We start from the raw sequence: 19,254 nt of genomic DNA, 5'->3' as shown, positions 1-19,254 counted from the left end.
ATTACACATGCTACATATACACAAAGGTTTTGCCTCCGTTCTGTTCCCAGGAAACGGAGAGGCTTGATCGCGCAGGCGGAAGAGTTCCCATTTCGCCTCTTTTTAATTCAAAGGAAACAGCTTACTTTTCAAAGTGGGGGCTGGGGAGCAAGGCGACTTCCCTATCTGATATTTCGCCTTGAGCCGCTAGATGGCACTGTGTAGAATTTTCTTCTGCTTCGTTTTGTTAAAGCTCTAGCCTGGAGATCCAAGCAGTCACTCGCCTAAAATTGAGTAGAATTCATTGAAACTGCAGGCTTTCGTGACGTGTCCCTGAGGGGTCCATTACTTCTCTCTCCGCCGGCGCTCTGTTCTTCGGGCTCGCTCCACTCCAATCTTTCCCGGTTCCTGGCGGCGACTCCCTCTGAACTCTGCTTGGGCAAAGCGGGCACCAGTTCGATTCGCCTCGTGTGCCCCGGTCGGCTTCTCGTGGGGAAAACCAAACTGATTGATGGGAGCCAAGACTTCGGCAGAGGATGGAAGCTCCGAATAGCAGCACTGGGTTCCTGTAAAAGCCGAAGAGTCTTTCCTCTCGTTTCCTTTTGTCTCTGTTTCTTTCTTCATTTTAACTATTTCATCTTCCATTCTTGAGCGACAGATGAGCCTGCTCTCTCTGTTCCGAAGGAGAACAATCATGATCGAGTGAAAACGGGCAGCAAACAGGTATCTCCGTGCACTTTATTCCGATCTTGTGCGTGTTTAAGAGAAATACACCTTTTGTTCCTGCAACCCTCAACTTGCCATAGTGCACTTTGAAGTATATCCGATCTCCAAGTTATGCTTTTTAGGGAAAGAGATGACAGTTACATAACGAAGAAAGCGATCCTTTTCCTACCTCTTTATTAGCTATTAAAAGGATGGGGATAGGGGTGCATGAGAGGCATTTGATCAATTACGATTTCTAACATGTTTCTTTCTTTGTTTGGAAAGGCAAGCATGTTAACAGAAAACAACTGCGTGAAACAGGGTGTGTGCCGACGGGTATGTGCACTCCTATTTGTTCTTCTGCTACTGGGGAAATCGATAGTTCTGATCACTGAACTCCGAGCGTGCCATTTCTGTTTATCAGAAAGAGAAGAGGAATCTTGGCTGATTTCTGTCCCTCCCCCACCCCCCAAGAGCCAGCATGCACGTGGAGGGTGAGAGAAGGGAACTAATCATTAGAAAATAAAGGCATTATAGTTCCGTGTCCGTCAAACTTGTGATTTTGGACAAAGCCGCTTGGCTTGTATTTGGCTTGCATGCGTACAAAATCAAACAGATGTTGTGCATTTTGGTAATATAATAGAGGGAGTGTTTCGGATCCTCTTCATTGTTATTTACTTTAAAATCAAGAACAAGTAATTATGATCATTTACAAGCTGTGGGGTACATAAGTAGCTAAATCAAATTTTATGCAGGGGGTAGGGGAACAAATAATGATGCAGATAATGCCAAAAAACACCTAATGTCCCTTAGATGGGGGAGTGTTTCCACATGCAGCCTATACTAGAAAAGATAAGGTTGGGAACTTTTATTCTGACTAAAGGTCGTGGTCAAATTTTGTTTAATTTCAGCAGCATAGTCAGGCACCCTGAACTTATTACAGCAGAGTGATAGTTAAACAGTGGGAGAAACATTAAGGAACTAGAGAAGTATGGCACTGTGATGTAATGACATATAATCATGCCAACCTTAATCCTTTCTGAATCTTTCAAAGACGAATTGCATAGGGCTGCAAGCTAGAAGAGTGTTCAGGCTAATGAGGTAGTGCCTAATTTGTCTTGCTCTTAGGAACAGAGCTCACTATCACCATGGCGACCCAGGAATATTAACTTCAGTTCCATGGAACATAGTAAGGACAGGAAATCTTTACTGAGAGCAAATGATGGGGGAATGAAGAAATGTTTGCCATCCATAATTTTATAGAGACCAACTTAACGATTTAGGGACTATGTGAGGTAATAGGATCAAAACTGTCATTTGATATCCTGCCCTCAGGCAAACATAGCAGTGGTAAACCAAGCATCAGCACCATGGACAGTGCCAAAGGGAGGTAGCGGTTGTGGGTTAGTATACTGTAATTCAGTTGCGCATTTCAGACCTGACATTTTTCTAACACTGTATGGTAAATGCGTTAATTTCAAAGTAAGCATTCATAGAAAATATTTGGCATCTTGTTTATGTAGTTTTCAATACACCACTTTAATATAAAAGTGATGTAATATCAGAGTAGCTAACTGAGATTAACAGTAGTTTAAGTATCTGGCAAATCAAAATCCCACAGAGCAGTTTTTAACATTGACAGAAAAATAATTCAGTTGTTCGATGCTAACTTTTTAAGATCTTCTAGCTCTTAAGAAACTACTTCATTGCACACACCGTGATCACCTAAAGCAGTGTGCATAAAAGCAGTGTTCTCTGGTCCAATCAAGAAATTAAAAAGTTATCTGAACATCACTCAGTTAATTATTTCTATTATCAGAACTATATATATTTTTTCTTTATCTTTGATAATGGACACTATACAGCATTGGTACTAAGATGCTACGACAACTGAAGAATGATAGGACCATGGTGGACAGAAAATGGATCAGAATCAATTGGACATTCTATTGGGAGATTGGCAAGGACTGGAGATTCCAAATTATTTAACACTTTAGCAGAAAGATATCTCTACTCCTCTTACAACCTCAACTGTATATTACTGAGATAAAGAACACTTGGGAGAACTAAGAGTGAATTCTGTGCATACAAGTTGTGAATATTGTCCATTGTTGTATTCTGAGCTATAAATTCTTCAGTATGTAGTGTTTCCCACATTATCCTCACATTTGTTTTTTTTTTTTATAATATTTATATTCTGCCTTTCCTCCAGGAGAAACTTTTTATTACTGGTTACTTTCTGAGTCCACTTGAATGTACTCAGTGGTGTATATAATGTTATCAGCTTAAACCTAAGATACTTACGGGGCCTATTAAGTATTTCTCTACAGTCCATCCCATAACCTTGAATAGTCAGTAGGACATCTTCTGCAAATCCTGCTATGGATATGCTCAAATTTGGTGATCAGTTCAGATTTCTCCTTCTCAGGACCCATTTTATAGAATAAGTTACCACTGGAATTGAGGCAAGCCTCAAGTTTAGGAGGGGATTTAAAACCAGTGTACACTATTTCAGATTCAATTCCACAGGTACTTTCGATTAATAATGTAGGATTCTTTAAACCAGTGATATATTTTTCTAGGATCATATGTCTGACAGCCAGCTATTGTGCAATCCAAGTAATAAGTACAACTGCATTAAGGAGTTGCAAGCAAATGCTATTATCACCCTCCTGCAGGCTCTAAATTTACCTTGTTGGAACCAAAAGAGAAATGCTGCACAGTACTACCCAAAACATTTATTATCTGAGACCAATGTTACTGTTTCAACTTTTGTCCTTTATATCTATTATGGTTAGTTTATTGTTTTGTTTTTTAAAGAAAGATAGTGAGGTTTTAATTTGCCTAGCAGGTTTCTCTAAACCAGAGATTAGATGACATGTTTTCTATAAAAGTAAATATGTCAAGTTCACTTGGTGGATGTCAAAATGCTAGTCAAAAATAAAGAAAATCCTATGAATTGGAAATCTGTCCATCCCCGAGTGAGTGAAGACTTGATTGCCACTTTAGATTAATTTCACAGATGGGAAATTTCTATCCTAAATATGTCCCATCTTCATATTAATCTATCAAAATTAAAAATCCTGAGCAAACAAACATTTGCCATAGATGAGCTCCTAAAGGATGAAGACAGAACATGACATCTAGATTACTGAAGCAAAACACAGTGATGGGCAGGAGGTACACTAATTACAAATTACAACGTGACACTTTCTTTAGATGTAAAAAGTAAATATAAAAATATGTTGAAATAATAGAAAATATTGGTAGCTCAGGTTTTAGATTTTGGCAGTGATTTGCTCTCCAAGCTTGTTTCAATTTAGTTTCTGAAAGTTTTGTTACCAGACTAAGTAACATCGGCAGTAGGATTTTCTTGTCCTATTCCTTTTTTTTTTTTTAGTTTATAAAATGTCTTGTGGCAAATGACATCTGACACACAAAACATGTATAAGCTAAGGAGAATAGGACAAGAAAATCCTGCTGATGATGATGTTACTTACCTAGTCTGATAATGAGATGTTTAGAAACTAAATTGAAACAAGCTTGTAGAGCAAAGCACTACCAAAATCTAAAAATATTTTATATTCTTTTTCATGACATATTTTAGAAAATCTGGAGAAGACTAGGCAATGAATAAGGAATTTTAGAGGTTACCACCAGTCTTTCTACTTCTGGTTTGTTTGTTTGTTTTTTGGTCGATTTCTGGATCTATTTTTTTGATTCAGGAGTTCTAAGTTCATATAACACTGGAGTTAAAGATACATCGGAGCTACCCAGTAGAATAGTTAAAGTATCTAACGTATGCTAGCCTAAGAGCAAAAAGAGAAAAGCACACAAATAAAAAGTTTCAAAATGCCATAAAAACATGCCCCACACATACCAAATCTAGAAACGCCATCACACAAATTAGAGACTGTGTTGGCAGTGGGACCAACATGCTACCCACACTGAGAAGAAGTGATGACTCATTGATATATTCATCAATGCCAAAGCAGATGGGTTTAGGGGATACTCTGAAGACCACAGCAGCAGTTGCATATTACAGTACATTTTCTCCTATTCTTGCTTAGTTTTAGAAGATAATCTGTTTTGTCAGTACCAGAGCAAAATTTGGGGGATCTGTATCTATAGAGTTTCTAGGTAACATGCCTGCAGATATATTGTCAAACTAAGCTGCTTTGCATGGAAAACTAAGCAAAAATTGTATTCAACCTTTGGTTGCCAAATTCTTTTAGTTCTGCATCTGTGAATTATATTATGGGACTTGAGAGTTATAGTTGCATACTGTGTTTATTATTTATTTATTTATTCTGTTTTTATACCATTTTCTATTCAAATTATCTTAAAATTAAAACAACAAATTCATATTTATTTAAAATTGATGGAAGTACAACAAAACGCATGTCCATCTAACAGATATACAAGAAAAGCTTTGATGAACAAAAGGGTCTTCCAGAGTTGCCTAAAAGTTGCCATAGCAAGTACTTGTGCCAATTAAGGATCAGGAGTTGGGCTTGTTTCAAAGGAGACAATATGTTTTTTATCATGAATTTTACTGAAGAGACTATTCTGAAGACTCTAAGAAGAAGGCAAAACATCCTACTGTTCTCCTCAGATGATCTCAGCAATTAATCCTATCTGAACAGGAAAGGAGTTCTATCAGATATTTCAGCCCCAAATTCTTGGGGCCATATGTCACAAGCAAGACTTTCAACTGGGCTCAGTAGCTAATTGGCAATCAGTACAGTTGCTACAACACATGTGTAACATGGGCGCAGCCATTGTCCCTTTCAGCAACTTGTCAGCTACATTCTGCTACAGCTAAGTACTGAGTAGCTTCTATGGAATGTGTTGCAACAATCTCAAAATGAGGTTACCAGTGTGCAGACAATCGTCTTTCTTGTGTAAAGCTCTATACGGGTGATATTATGCAGTGATTAAATGAGGCTGATTACATGATAGCTGATGCTCAGTACAGCAGGTATGAAGAAAGTAGCTGGGCTGGCTTTTTTCATTTTGCAGTAAAGGCAAGAGAATAAGAGCGTTTGTGCTAGATTTGGGTGCAATATAATATTGTACTGTCAGTGGGGAAACAACATCAATATATCCCTTGTGTTGCTCAGAACTCAATCACAACTCAGTGCTCTTTTAGCTATCTTGTCAGTATTTCTTTTATGGCGATGGTATCTCTTTCATTCTTCCAGGTTAGTAGAGCTTCTGCCAAATCCTGCCACAGTTCATTTTTAGCTGGCAGGAGTATATTCTTAAGTGTAGCCATAGCAATTTCCCATCATTTCAATGCAATCTGAGAGACATGGAAGCAGAATAGCATCAACGCTTTGCTATGTACACAACCTGCTTTTCATTTGGAAAATTAGGCACTAATATAGCTGCCCAAGTTGTGAGACCCAGCATAGTGGGTATATAGTATTGCATTAGGATTGGTGAAAACCTGGTTCTCAAGCTCCCTTAGGAATAGAAGCCAGCTGACTGATGCTGGCAAGTCACTCTTTCATCTGTAAACTTGGGAAACATCTCTCTATCACCCTGCAATGGACTAGGTAGATTATGGTCTATAACATTCAGTGAAGTTGCCTTCATCCTGCAGTGAATTGATAAAAGATGATGATATCCATAGATTTTTTAGATAAAGTATATGGCTTTTAATTAAGTTTTCTATAAGTATTCATGTTGAGAAACTAGTTCTGTAGCTATTTTGATGCAGAAACAATGCCAAATGTAATCAACCTAGCCAAAATAAAATGTTTTTGTGGCACTTCACAAGTATTTATTACAAAGCAGTTTCATTCCAGCACCTCGAATAGTTTAAAAAACTGTTCTCACCATGTTGTTGTTGTTCAGTCGCTAAGTGGTGTCTGACTCTTTGCGGCCCTTTGGACCTCAGGCAGTCTTCCCTGTCTTTTACTGTCTCCCAAAATTATTCTCACCTTGACTCTAGTCCTAATTAAACTAAAGGGCAGTCTGGCATAGTATAATAAATAAGTAAATACTATTTGAGCATAGTGTAATAAAGCATATTTAGAAATAGAAATGCTGAATTCCAAACTATAAGACCCATATTCAAGTAACATGGCCAAGGATGCCTTTAGTGTTATTTAGAGAGAATTAGCTATGGTAGTCAGAAAATTGTGGGTATTATGGAAAGGCAACAAATTGTTAGATTTTATTTCTTTTATTATTATTAATTTTACTCAGCAAAATCAGTGGAACATAAATTAGACTGTTCTGTATTCTGTACAGTGGTAGCTTTTGTCTTCTGTTCCCTTAAGGGGACAGCTCACAATTGCTAGTTAACTATCTAATTCCCATTCACTAGCTGGACAGCGCATAGACATTCAATGTATTATTCTAATAAATCTGGATTCTGCTGGAAAAATGGAGGGAAATATCTGGGCTTTTCTGCCTCTAACTCCAAGATTAATTGAATTGACCCTGGATAGCATGTATGTTTCTGAGGTGGAAGTACTGTGGGTGGGTGGATGGGAAATAATTTGCTTCTCCCCTTCAAACAGCAAAATGCCTTAAGTAAGTCCTGACCTTTGCTAACAGGATTGAAAATAAAGTTCCATTGGAGAAAAGTAACAAAGCTGTTTGACTGGTGATCATTTTCATAAATTTATTAGAGATAGAGAATAACACCTTGAAAGCAGGTGTTATTTAAAAAGTTAATTTATGTTTTTATTGTACAGCCTTGCATCCTATTTGAGAACATTCCTAAAATATAGCTGTGAACACAAGTATTGTTCCACATTGACATTGCTAGCTCCATTTCTATTTCTTGCTATAATTATTTCTGTCTATTGTTAGAAATACAAGGCAATCAAGAACAGAAAAGAAAACAAGAAAATAATAGTGTTCATTTAGGAAACAAATCTTTGGATGACTCATTTTGGAGCTATTCTCCTATGACATTTTTTTCTGGGTCTTTTTCTTTTGAATTTTGCAAACACATTTCCCTTGAATGCTTTTCCTAGCCCCATAAAACAAGAATCAGAAGATATGTCTGAACAACTGGAGAAAATAGAAGTGATAAATTGAAGATTTATTCAGGAATAAATCAAATATCTAATTGTTGTAATTCACTGGTGTACCTTATTGCATAAAATCTAAATATAAAGGATTTTTACATCAAGGTGCAATTAATTTCCTGGTCGTCTGTACAAACCTGTACAAATAGAAATTCAGAAAAATCTGGATATAAAAACACCTCTAGGTTTTGTAATCAGAAAAAAAGATTTCAAATTAATAATAAATCACTCTATCTAAACAATTTTATTCTATCAGATTGATATTTAGAGGAAATGTTCAGTCCATAGCAACCAGATTTGGAAGCTTTTCATGAAGTGAGGAGGAGAAATGCTTACATTCTTATTTTTGTATGGCTACCTACTATGATCCCCAGTTATAATCATCAAATGTAGTTGCAGTTCCTTAAATAATAAGCCAGTAATTTCACAGTCACTTCATCAGATGCATAGCATTATTCAATTTCATTTACTATAGTCCCAAAATGTATGCCTTCTGTTGCTGCAATAACTCTCGATTATATTTTTTTATGTAGTAAGCTAATATTAGCAGTTATGATTTCATATGTGCTTGGAAAGTAAAAGCAAACCGAGATCCTTGCTGTTCAATCAGAGACATTAAAACATCTACTTTTCTTTATGGACAGATATATTAGTGATTGAAGATTTGCTTTGAGGCTGCTCACATAATAAATGATAAAATTTTGTTCATCTAATCCCAATTTTTTTTATTAAAAAGAGCATTTTGGTAGCAATTTTTCAGCATTTCAGAACAATAGTACACATTTTAGAATTGTGAATATGTCAGAATTCATTTGAACACATGAAATTGACATGTACTGAATCAGACACACTCAGCATTAATTTGCAAATCATTGTCTCCTGAAGCTTCACATATATATTTGTCTTTTATGAGATATTTTTGTGTTCTTTCTTTATATATTTCTATTATTAATTACTTGTCAGTAATATTTATACCCCACCATTCTTCCAATAAGTTGAAGTTAAAATGTGTTCCCCTATCTTACCCCATCTTATTTTATCCATACAAGCATCTTATAAGATAAATTGAAGCAATTGAAATCATCTGTGAATTTCCAGATTGGCTCTTGATCCCCCATCTCCTTGGTTTTTATCTGATATCCTAGTCAATACACTACATTTGTATATTTTAAAATACCTAAACTACTTTCTTAATATCTCAGGTAGAATGAATATTCAGAAAGAAAGAAATGAATTGTTGGGGGCATTCTGACTATTTTGTTTACCATTTAAATCAAAATGGATATGATTTTGATGTTGATCAGCAGTGCTACAGCTATTCACAAGTGAAATAACCTATGAAATGAAAGCATGCTAAATAATATGGAAAACCCCAAACTGTGAATATTGCTATTTATATTATCCATCCACAAAGATAATATACAAATTGTATGAATTTATGTTTATAGCAAATCTATGACTGGAGTGGTCAAATTAAGTTAGCATTTGGACTGGAGAATGCCAGAGTTGTCAGGTTGATTGAGAAGACAGGGGAAAAAAAGACTCTGAAAGATGGCAATGGCAAATTGGTTTCATACTATTGACAGAAAGCTGCACGGATATGTCCATGAAGCCGCCAAGAATTGAGCCTGAGTTGAAGAACAATTTACTTTTTATGTTGAAAGAAGGCTGTCGGAAGCATTTAAAAGAGTGCTTTGCAAACATATTGTATTGGCATTAGTGAAGCATCCTCATGGTCTTTTGGAAGGCTCACATGGCTACTTTGACATTTCTGCAGGACCATTAGTGAAGCTAAGCCCCCATCAACTTCCTCTGTTGCAATGAAGAAATGTTGATATCATCAGCATGAAATTCATGTTGCTTTTCAAACAGAGAGAAAGCCAGGTAATGTCAGATAGTCCATTATGGGAGAGGAGGGCAATCCACCTGAAGCATCAACTACTTTGCACATCCTTATTATAAAGTATATGCATTATACTACACTGCCGTATACACTTATTTTTGTTATTTGGAAATCAGGCTGCAGGGTGCTCTAAAGTGGTCCATCTAATCAAATGCTGCTATATGGCAGCAGTTTTTTAAAGTCTTAGTCAAGAACTTTTGCTGCCCAAAATGTTTTTTAGCTAGAGAAGACAAGAAGCTTCTAGAATACAAGAGCTTCTGCATGCAAAGCATATATTCCATCACTTACCTGCATCCCCTCAAAAATGTTCTGAAAATGCAGATTTCTAATTATCTTTATATATATATATTTCACAAGAGTAGATACTGATAAACTTCAGCCTTGGTAAATTTTTAGAATTCCAAAGTATCAGCAAATCCTACAGTTTTAATTATTCATTGTATAAAGAAAATTTCCCCCTACTTTCATTAATTTTATTGGATAATCCAGGACTTTAAAGAAAGAATCTGGGTCTGAATCCAGAATTGTTAAAAAAAATATACTGTTGTGGATGTCTTTAAGCTAATTCAGAGTTCTTTGGAATATAAGATTATGGTATCTATATGAATGAAGAACTTTTGTGTTTACTATTAATAAAATATTAAAGATATTGTTATTATTTATCTAGAGTTGGAGAATTTCTGATAAACTCCCCAGTTCAATTCTTGCTGTCCATCTTTTACTTAAGAACCCCAGTGAGAATCAATAGCAGCTAACCCTAATGATTAAGCATTGGATTTAATGTTAAGATCATGTTCATTGAAAATCTATCCACTAGCTACCATTCTTTGGGACTGCAGAAAACCAGTCCAATCTCTGCAGAGTCTGGGGAATCACTGTACTGTTTCAAGGCTTTTGTGTTTTGCTGCATTCCTAGCTGAAAATCTTTGTGGTTTTTTTGTTTGTTAGAATTTGGCTGCATTGCTTTGTTCAGTTGCTTCCTGGTTCTTTCCTTTACATGCTGTGCTGCTGCACAATTATATAACTAGCCAACCATGTGTGGAAATGGCATGCATAGGCTTAAGAGCCAAATGAAGTGTTAGTTCCAGTGCGTTAGAAACAAACAGGAAGGACAGTTTTATCAGTATAAGAACACTGAGACACCTTGATTCATTATAAAGCAGTATAGCCAGCATCTTGTAGGTTTGATATCCTGATATTCCAGTATTAACCAGGGGAAAAAAATCTTCAAAATTTTAGGATATCAAACCTACAAGATGCTGGCTGCACTACTTTACAATGAGTGAAAGTGTCCTAGCTTTTTTATACTAATAAAAATGCCCTTCCTGTTTGTTTTTCTATGCTTTGCATAGAAAAAAAATGCTGATTCTGGTACATATTTTATCTGAACCAAGAACTGTTGGTAGGGAATTTGGGGAATAATATCACACTGGGGAAAGCTCTTTTATTTTGGATGTCCCCATCCAAACTGGGTTCAAGAAACATTCATCCAGCCCACTAGCAATAATATTGCTCTCCACCATGACATTTGAATACAGGTAGCCCTGGCAATATGCTGCCCATTTCAAGTATCTTCACCCTTAAAAATGAGATTGTATCAGATTCTTCCCCTCTCTATATCTGTTACATCTGTGGGGTGAGTATCAGCAGCTATAATGATATGCTAGCTGAATGGTATGAAGATTTGCCCAGAAGTAAGAGACTGGTTCCTAATAATAATGGGTCTTAGTTCCAGAAAAAGAGTCTTCCATGACACTCCTATATACTGTTGGTTTATTCATGAATTCGTCCCACTATATTCAGTAGATATTTAAGCCTATTGTGTTTAATATGTCAAGCTCTTTAAATAAGAGAGAAGGAGGGAAAAAGTAAAACATGGTATGAGCTTTGAGTTAAAAAGCTCCACCAAATCCTCAGTCTTGGCATGTCAATGGGCCAAACAACATATATTCCTTGTTTACATCAATTTATTGTCTCCATTTCCCTTAACAGAGCTTTCTAAAATGACTAGCTATGCAAAAATTTGGAAGACTTCATACAAATTAAATTTAAGATGAACTAGATAGGAACTTTAATCCTTACATGGGCTATGTTATTTAGAAGTCTTTTGATCTAAACTAGTTTCAAAACATGTTGTTTAATCACTTTGTACTTATTCCTATACCATACTGGAATTCAAAGTTATCATTTGATTTTCAGTTTATCAGCAGTAGAATTTGCTAGGTCAGGTAACTTAATCTGTCTTCTGGGCTATGTCTGAATCCGATCTGGGAAATAAATTATCTCTGCAGTGAATTACTGCTTCCAAGCAATCTTCCAACACGTTCTACTCTTCTCCTTGCTTTTTGGCACAATTAATATCTAGCTTTAACAAATGCACACATATACACAAATGTGCAAAGTTGGTATTTGTATGTTGAAGTTGGAAAGCATTAAAGAATGAGTATTTTGATATGTATGTATTTTTCAAATATTGGCCTATACAAACATCGAGTGGCACTGCAGCATATTTTTTTAAAAGTGGTTGATATTACCGTTTTATACAGACCTTGGCAAAAGTACTTGTTTAGGGAGAAACAAGACAACAACTGCTTTTTCCATTGTTTGTTTCAATGATGCTTCCATATAGGCCTTCTAAACAGAAATCATATTCCTTTGAGTTCAATATTTCAATGTATATCAGTAGTTGCCTTGCATAATTTCCCATTATCATCACCATTTGTTCAAATGTGAGACTTCTGCTTGGAACTGAGTCCCATTCCACAAAAACAAAACGTGCTTCAAGAAGAAAGCATGTTTTTCCCACTTTATTTCCTTAGAGTATTCTTTTCAATTATGCTCTATTAATTCTTCGTCTTCTGCATAACTTCTAAAGAGATATTCCAGAAAAACCAGATATTTTTGAGAATGCACTGAAAACTATTTGAGAAAAGCAGCAATGTGCACCCAAATCTGTTTCATTTAGATTAAAAATAAAAATATTGATCAGTAAGTTACAAGAGTATGTGTGCTATCTGTGGGTGTAAGGGACATAAAATCAGCAGCCAATGCAATTTCTTGATTGCAGTTGAAGTCTACAAGGTCTCATTGCATTCCTTGCAGTTGCTGGGTCCCTATATTGCCCCTTGAGGCAAATAAAAAACATGAAGATTGTAATTGAATTCAATAGGGCTGCAACTTTATTTCAGTGGACTCCAAATTGCATTTGAAGAATTCTCTAAAGAGCATTCTCTGAACCGCTGCCTGACAGTCCTCAAGCATCTTCCACATTTCCCAACTGGAGGATCCCTCAGCATGCTTACTGGGGATAATGGAAGTTGTAATGTCATGCTGCCTAGAATTGTTGGGAACTGTAGTCCAATACATCTCAAGATTCTTAGCAATTTATTGATGTTTTAATAGGTGTTTATGAAGATGAATATTATGCTGTTCCACAAAAATATGTATCATGAATTCCTTTGAGTATATCATTCCCAATGAAGTTATGAATGTGAAAAGATTCTAAAATTAGCCAGGCATGTTTTTCCCCTGAGAATATTAAAACAAGAGAAGAGAAAATATATTGAAATTTGTGGAAGCTCAACACAAGCAAGTCAATAATTTTGTAAAAAGGCTAGACAAACCCTACACTGGTTATCATTTCAGAAATATTTCCTTACCTAAACAGAAATGGAATATAACAGAAACAGATTTCTGGATTTCCGGAAGCACAGAGAGGAACTTGTCCCACTGTATATCAGGGGGATGGGGGTGGCTGTGTTGAGAAGGTTTCCTCTTTTAAATTCTTTTTTTTTTTTTGTAAATTTTATTTGAGTTTTCACAAAGAAAAAAAAATACAAATAAAACATCTTTTTTGAAAGCAGCACAATCCCGGGTTACATTTCTTCGTACAGACAAAAATTCAGGTTCATGCTCATTTTTATATTCTATTCCATATCTTATTACTATTTTACATTTTCTGCATAGCTTCTCCCCTCTTTTAGTTTTCTCAATTTTATTTTAATTATCTCATCTCAATTCAAATCATTGTATTTATATTTTTTGTCTGTCCTGTTTCAATTATCTATTATCTTTTCTCATTAAACAAAATTTCTCCTGTAGTTACTGATTGGAGTATGACACCTTTATATCTTTTCCCTAAAGTTGTAACATTCAATATAATACATAACTTCCATTCGGATTCTGCTTGGTACATTCTTAAAATACAAACTGTATTCTTAAAAAAAGAAAAAATTATAAATGTATAATATAATTAAAACAACATTCCATTCCAATTCAATTCTATCATTAATATAAATATTCATTAAAGTCTTAACATCTTTAACATTACTTTTCAATTAAATATCATACAACTATGGAAAGCTTATACAATTATAAGCTTTCCATAGTTAATTCCCCCCCTTCACTTATATTTTATAAAACATTAACTAATTAAAATGTTCCCGTTCCTTCCTAATTCAATTTTCTCATTTATTTTATTTCACTTATTTTATTCACAAACATTTCACTAAATGACACTATTTTATCCCTCATTTTAATCATACATTGTTTCCAATTTTCTAAAGTTATTTCTATTACTAATATAACAATACAATATAACAATACCTTTACAGAATCCTTTTTTTCAGTTAGATTTTCACCCATTATCTCTAAATAGGACCTGTTTCTCTATATCTTGCCCCGATCCTTTGTAACTTCTTTTCCTTTCCTTCTTCCCTCTCTTCTTCTCTCTCCCCTTTTTACCCCCTTGTCTCTCTACCTCTATTTCTCTCTTCTGTATTCCCTTTTTCTGTTGCTTTCCAGTATTATACTTATTTTTCAAATTATTTTTCTTTTCTTTGGTTGTTTTTTTAAGTCTTAAATTCTCCATTCTCTTTCCCCACTTTCCTTTTCTTCCCCACATAGAATTACTTGTTCATTAAAGATGGCTTCTTCTTTGTCCCAGTCTTCTTGTTTTGCAGTCTTTTCTTGTTGTTTCTCATAGTTCCAAATCTCCATTTCTAAGAATTGAAAAATGAAGCCAAAAGAACCCTTCCCTTCTTGTGCATCTTCTTTGTACTTTTTAAGTTCTATTTTCAATTCATCCAGAAGTGTTGCCATTGTATAAATTTTTAAACAACCACCCAATTGATTTTAGTCATTCAAATATAATAACCAAAAATCCAAAGATCACCAAATAATCTAAATACACGCAAGCTGTTTCTTTTTTGCTCTTTTTTTCACTTTCTCTTCCTGGGGTTACTATTTAGTTGCAAAGTTTCAGTTAAAATGTATCTTTTAGAAGTCTTGTTGAAGTTTTATTTTAAATTCTTTTTAATTCCAGGCAGTCTCCTCCCTCTTCCAGATCCTGCCCTTATTCTTTTTCTTTCCCTTCCTGCTTATGAAAAAGAAAGTTTTTAATGTCCAGAAATCTTTATTATCCCTTTGGCACTTCATTTTATTTTCAGCTTAATTGCCTATTGATGTCAAAGCAGAATTTTCTGATTTCTTATTTAAGTCTTAGTTGCCAGTATAGGGAAGGAGAGAGAAGGGGGAAAAAAAGGCAAACCTTTCCCTTTTCACTTTCCTTCGCTGCTTCCGACTCTTCTTTGGGAGTGATGTTATTTTTTGTAAGTTTAAATTCCAGGGTACCTTAGTTGTTGCTTTTACAATTTAACCCAGTCATCCAAAACTTTCACTTCTTATCTTCCTCCTGCACATTCTTTTCCGGTCGAGTTCTTCTTTGTGGTGGCCATTTCTGACCACCACTGCAACCACCTTTGGGAAAGGGAGTAATGGCTAGCTGAGGAGGAGAGATGCGGCTCTCCTCGACCCTGCTGGCGGTCTCCCCCCTCTTTACCACCTCTACGGGTTGGCTTAGCCCTGAAACCAGCCGGCTTGGAGTGCTCCAGTGGCTAGCCCAGACAGAAACCACACATGATCGCGGATTTCTGTTTGTTGCCGAAGCCCTTCAAACCGGAACTCCCTCCTCTTTTAAATTCTTGGGAGTGCTTATTAGTCAAGACCTCACCTAGAGATACAACATGTCCCTGGTGGTTAGGAAGGCTCAACAGAGACTTCATTTCCTTAGAGTCCTGCGGAAAAATCAGGTGGAACAACGGCTGATGACTTCATTCTATCAGTCTATGATAGAAAGTATCCTTACATACTGTATAACAGTATGGTATGCTAGTTCAACAGCTGCGGACAGGAAGGCACTAGAGAGTAATAAATTTGGCACAAGAAACCATTGGTTACCCCTTAACACCATTAAACAACATTGCCAGGTCTCGTTGTTTCAGCAGAGTAAGGAACATACTTAGGGATGATTTACACCCTGGTCAGTGTCTTTTTCACTTTTATCATCTGGCAGAAGGCACAGAAGTATAGCCCACTGGACAAACAGGTTTAAAAACAGCTTTTATCCATGGGCTGTGAGACTCCTAAATACAGCTACAATCACTCCGTGCATATATGGGAACATATGACTGGTTTCTCCCTTCGGGAAAGAAATACTTGTACTTGTATAAGGATCATTTTCTATATTATTCATGTTGTATTGTATTTTTGTTATGCATAGCACCAGCAGGAGCAAAACAAATTTCATTATATATATGTACAATGACAATAACAGTTTTTATTATTATTAATAGCCATGGATGGGGGAGGAACCAGTGGGAGTGGGAATGACTTCCAACTTCCTGCCAACTTTTTCACTGAGTTTTCTGGGAAGCTGGCAGAAAGCATAAGAAATCTTCCTGGATGCCTGGATGCCTTCCTCCCTCCCTTTCTCTACTACCTACTACCTTCCTACCTACAATCTCATGTTGAATTCCATCATTGTGGAATTCTAATGCTAATTCATTTAGGATTTGTCCTTGATTAACCACAGAAGGATTCCACCATTCCCCATTGAAAAGATTTCTTGGTTCCCATGTTGCTTCTGAACTCATTTGCAATATGTTTTTTTTAAAACAAGTTTTATTGATTTTACAAACAAACAAACAAAACAAAACATCATTAAACATTAAAAACATAAAACCTCTTTCCATTGTAAATCTTTACAAGGCAGGTAACACATTGCTTTATATCACATACTTATAATTTATCCCATTTCCATATAAACACGTAAATTCCCTTTACCAAATTCCACATTGTTTCTCTTTAATCATTATTCAATCATATTTCCTTTCTAATTTATCTGCTATTCAATCATCACATTTATATTTTACTCTGGCTTGTTTATAATTGTTCTCATCTAGTCTTCCTCTGAGATTTTATTATTTAAATCTTAATTGAACACACACACATAAGACATAAACATAAAAACATAAAACTTTCTTTTAGAAAGTAACTTGGCCCCAGATTACCTCTTTTTGTATGGACTTCAATTGAATTCATGCTCTTCTTATATACCATTACCTATCTTGTTTACCATTCTATATCTATTATATAACTCCTCTCCACTTTTACCTCGTCTTAATTCTGTTTTATATATTTAATCTTGCTTTAAAGAAAAATATTTTTATATCTTTTGTCCATTTCTCCATTTACATCTGTCTCATTTCCAATATAAAAAAGAATAGTTTCCCCTGGAATCACTAATCAGAGTATGATGCCTTTCTATCATTCCCCTAAATTAAAATTTAAAATAACACCTAAATCCCAATCAGATTCTGCTTAGTACATTCTACTATTTCAGAAAATAATACTACAATAATAAATCCATAACAGTCAACACATTAATCTATTAAACTCTATATTTAAACTAATATTTTAAACATTCCCTTTAGTATTTTATTAAAACTTAAAATCATTCATTATTAAACATTTTAAAGTTATACCTTAATATTTTAGTCTTTTATTAGATCTTAAAAAGTTCTGATTATCTACTTATAATACAAATACCACTATTACAATACTCATGTGTACTTTGCAGAATCCCCCCCTTTTTTTTAAGAAAAAAAACCCCATACATTACCCATTATCCCTAAAAAAAAATTTCTTTTCTCCATCTTGTTTTATACCTTTGTAACTTTTTTTCCACTTTTCCCTTTCCTTCTTAGCCCGCCTAAACTTTTTACCCCCTCCTCTCCAAACCTCTGCCTTCTTGGTTTCCCCTTTCTGTTGCATTCCTCTTTCCTTTTGCTTTCTAGCATTCTGTTGTTTTTGCATCTTCTTTTTCTCTTTCATAAATATTTTTTATTTCTTAAGTCCTTCCTTTTCGCTCCTCTCTTTCTCCTTTCTTTCTTAGTCACACCATTTAGTTCATTAAAAATGGCTTCTTCTTCCTCGGCTTCTTCCAGCTGTTGTTTAATTTGATGACACATGACAAGCGCCATATCTAGGAAACAAAGGGCTTCTCCCATAACATCTTTGCCTTCTTTCCTTATTTTTAAATATTGTTTTTTTAGTTCATCAAGAGATAGAGCCATTTTAAACTGTTTCTTCTTCTTTTTCTGTATCCTCTTATTATTATTAAGCCAATCAGTTATTTCCAAACTTAAAACAGTTCCCAAAAGTCCCAAAATCCCACAATCATCAAACAGTCCAGGCAGAGTACAAACTTCTTCTTTTTACAATTTCTCTTCTAGGGGTGAAGTCAAATTGGGGAAAGAAAAAACGTCCAGTCTGTGCTTTAAATCTTTTTTAGAATTAATTTCTATTCTCTTTATCTTCAAGGCATCTCCTCCAGCAAAGTCTTAGAGTAAATTTTTTTTTCCAAGCCTCTCCCTTCCCGCTTATAACAAAGGAGTTTAGGTTTTACCTTTTATTAAAAGGCAGGTTTCCCTTGTCCATTTGTTAATTCCATAAGGGAGGGAGAGTAACTTTCCCTTTTCATCACTTTTCTTCACCGCTGAAAACAGTCAGGAACATTGTAGCGTCCAGAAAAAAGCCAATACTTTCCCAGGTGTTGAATATGTCCTTAAGGTCCCGGTTCGACCAAGAAAAAACTTTCGTTTTAAAACTCCTTCTTCTTCCTCCTGCACATTCTTTATCCAGTTGCCGGCTTCTTTATGGCGGCCATTAAGACCGCCACTCCACCGTCTTGAGAGAAGGGGGTTATTGCCAGCTGGGGAGGGGGTTTGCAATACCCTTCAACCCCTGTCCGGATCCCCCCTTTCTTCAGCTGCCCCAACAGGGCAGCCTTAGCCTCCAAATCCGTCAGGATCGGAGGCACCAAGGCGGCTAGCACAGCAGGGATCGCGGAGAAATGCGAATCCCTGCTGTCACCGAAGCCGACAAACCGGAAGTCCTCATTTGCAATATGTTGATCATTGTTATATAAATTGAATTCATTAGGTAGAAGCTTCAAATTCATCTTTCTCTCCATAGAGCAGAAATTGGTAGTTTCTGCAAGGAATATGAACACATGACAGTGAGGGCAACTATGAAACCAAAATCAGCAGAAATATTACATTGTACAAGTTGTGCATTTTGCTTCGCTCTTTCTCTGTTCAGTTATTATTACTAAAGGCAGGCATTGTTGTATTGAGGAATTCTCGCAGTAATGAGTGTTGCCCTATGTTCTCTAGTTGATCTTCCCTTTCCTCCTCCATATTTTATTGTCTCCTCATTCTGTACCTTTTCTTCTGATTCTGGAGACATGCAACCTTTTATCGTCTGTTTTTTCATCTC

At 35.7% G+C, this 19,254-nt stretch overlaps 1 protein-coding gene across 1 annotated transcript in view; it reads left to right on the top strand.

Annotated features, from left to right (window-relative positions):
- Nucleotides 1–258: 258 nt before the first annotated feature.
- Nucleotides 259–19,254, top strand: part of KCNJ6 (potassium inwardly rectifying channel subfamily J member 6) — a 118,187-nt gene continuing 99,191 nt past the window's right edge. Inside the window, exon 1 of the mRNA XM_026700472.2 lies at nt 259–702. The gene's annotated coding sequence lies outside the window, so the exon portion shown is untranslated. The remainder of the gene's footprint in view (nt 703–19,254) is intronic.

This window comes from Pseudonaja textilis, chromosome 7 (genome assembly GCF_049901715.1).
Source record: "Pseudonaja textilis isolate UNSWEBS1 chromosome 7, rPseTex1.2, whole genome shotgun sequence".
Taxonomy (NCBI): domain Eukaryota; kingdom Metazoa; phylum Chordata; class Lepidosauria; order Squamata; family Elapidae; genus Pseudonaja; species Pseudonaja textilis.
Note: the sequence above shows the minus strand (reverse complement) of the source record. Positions and strands in the feature narration are given on the sequence as shown.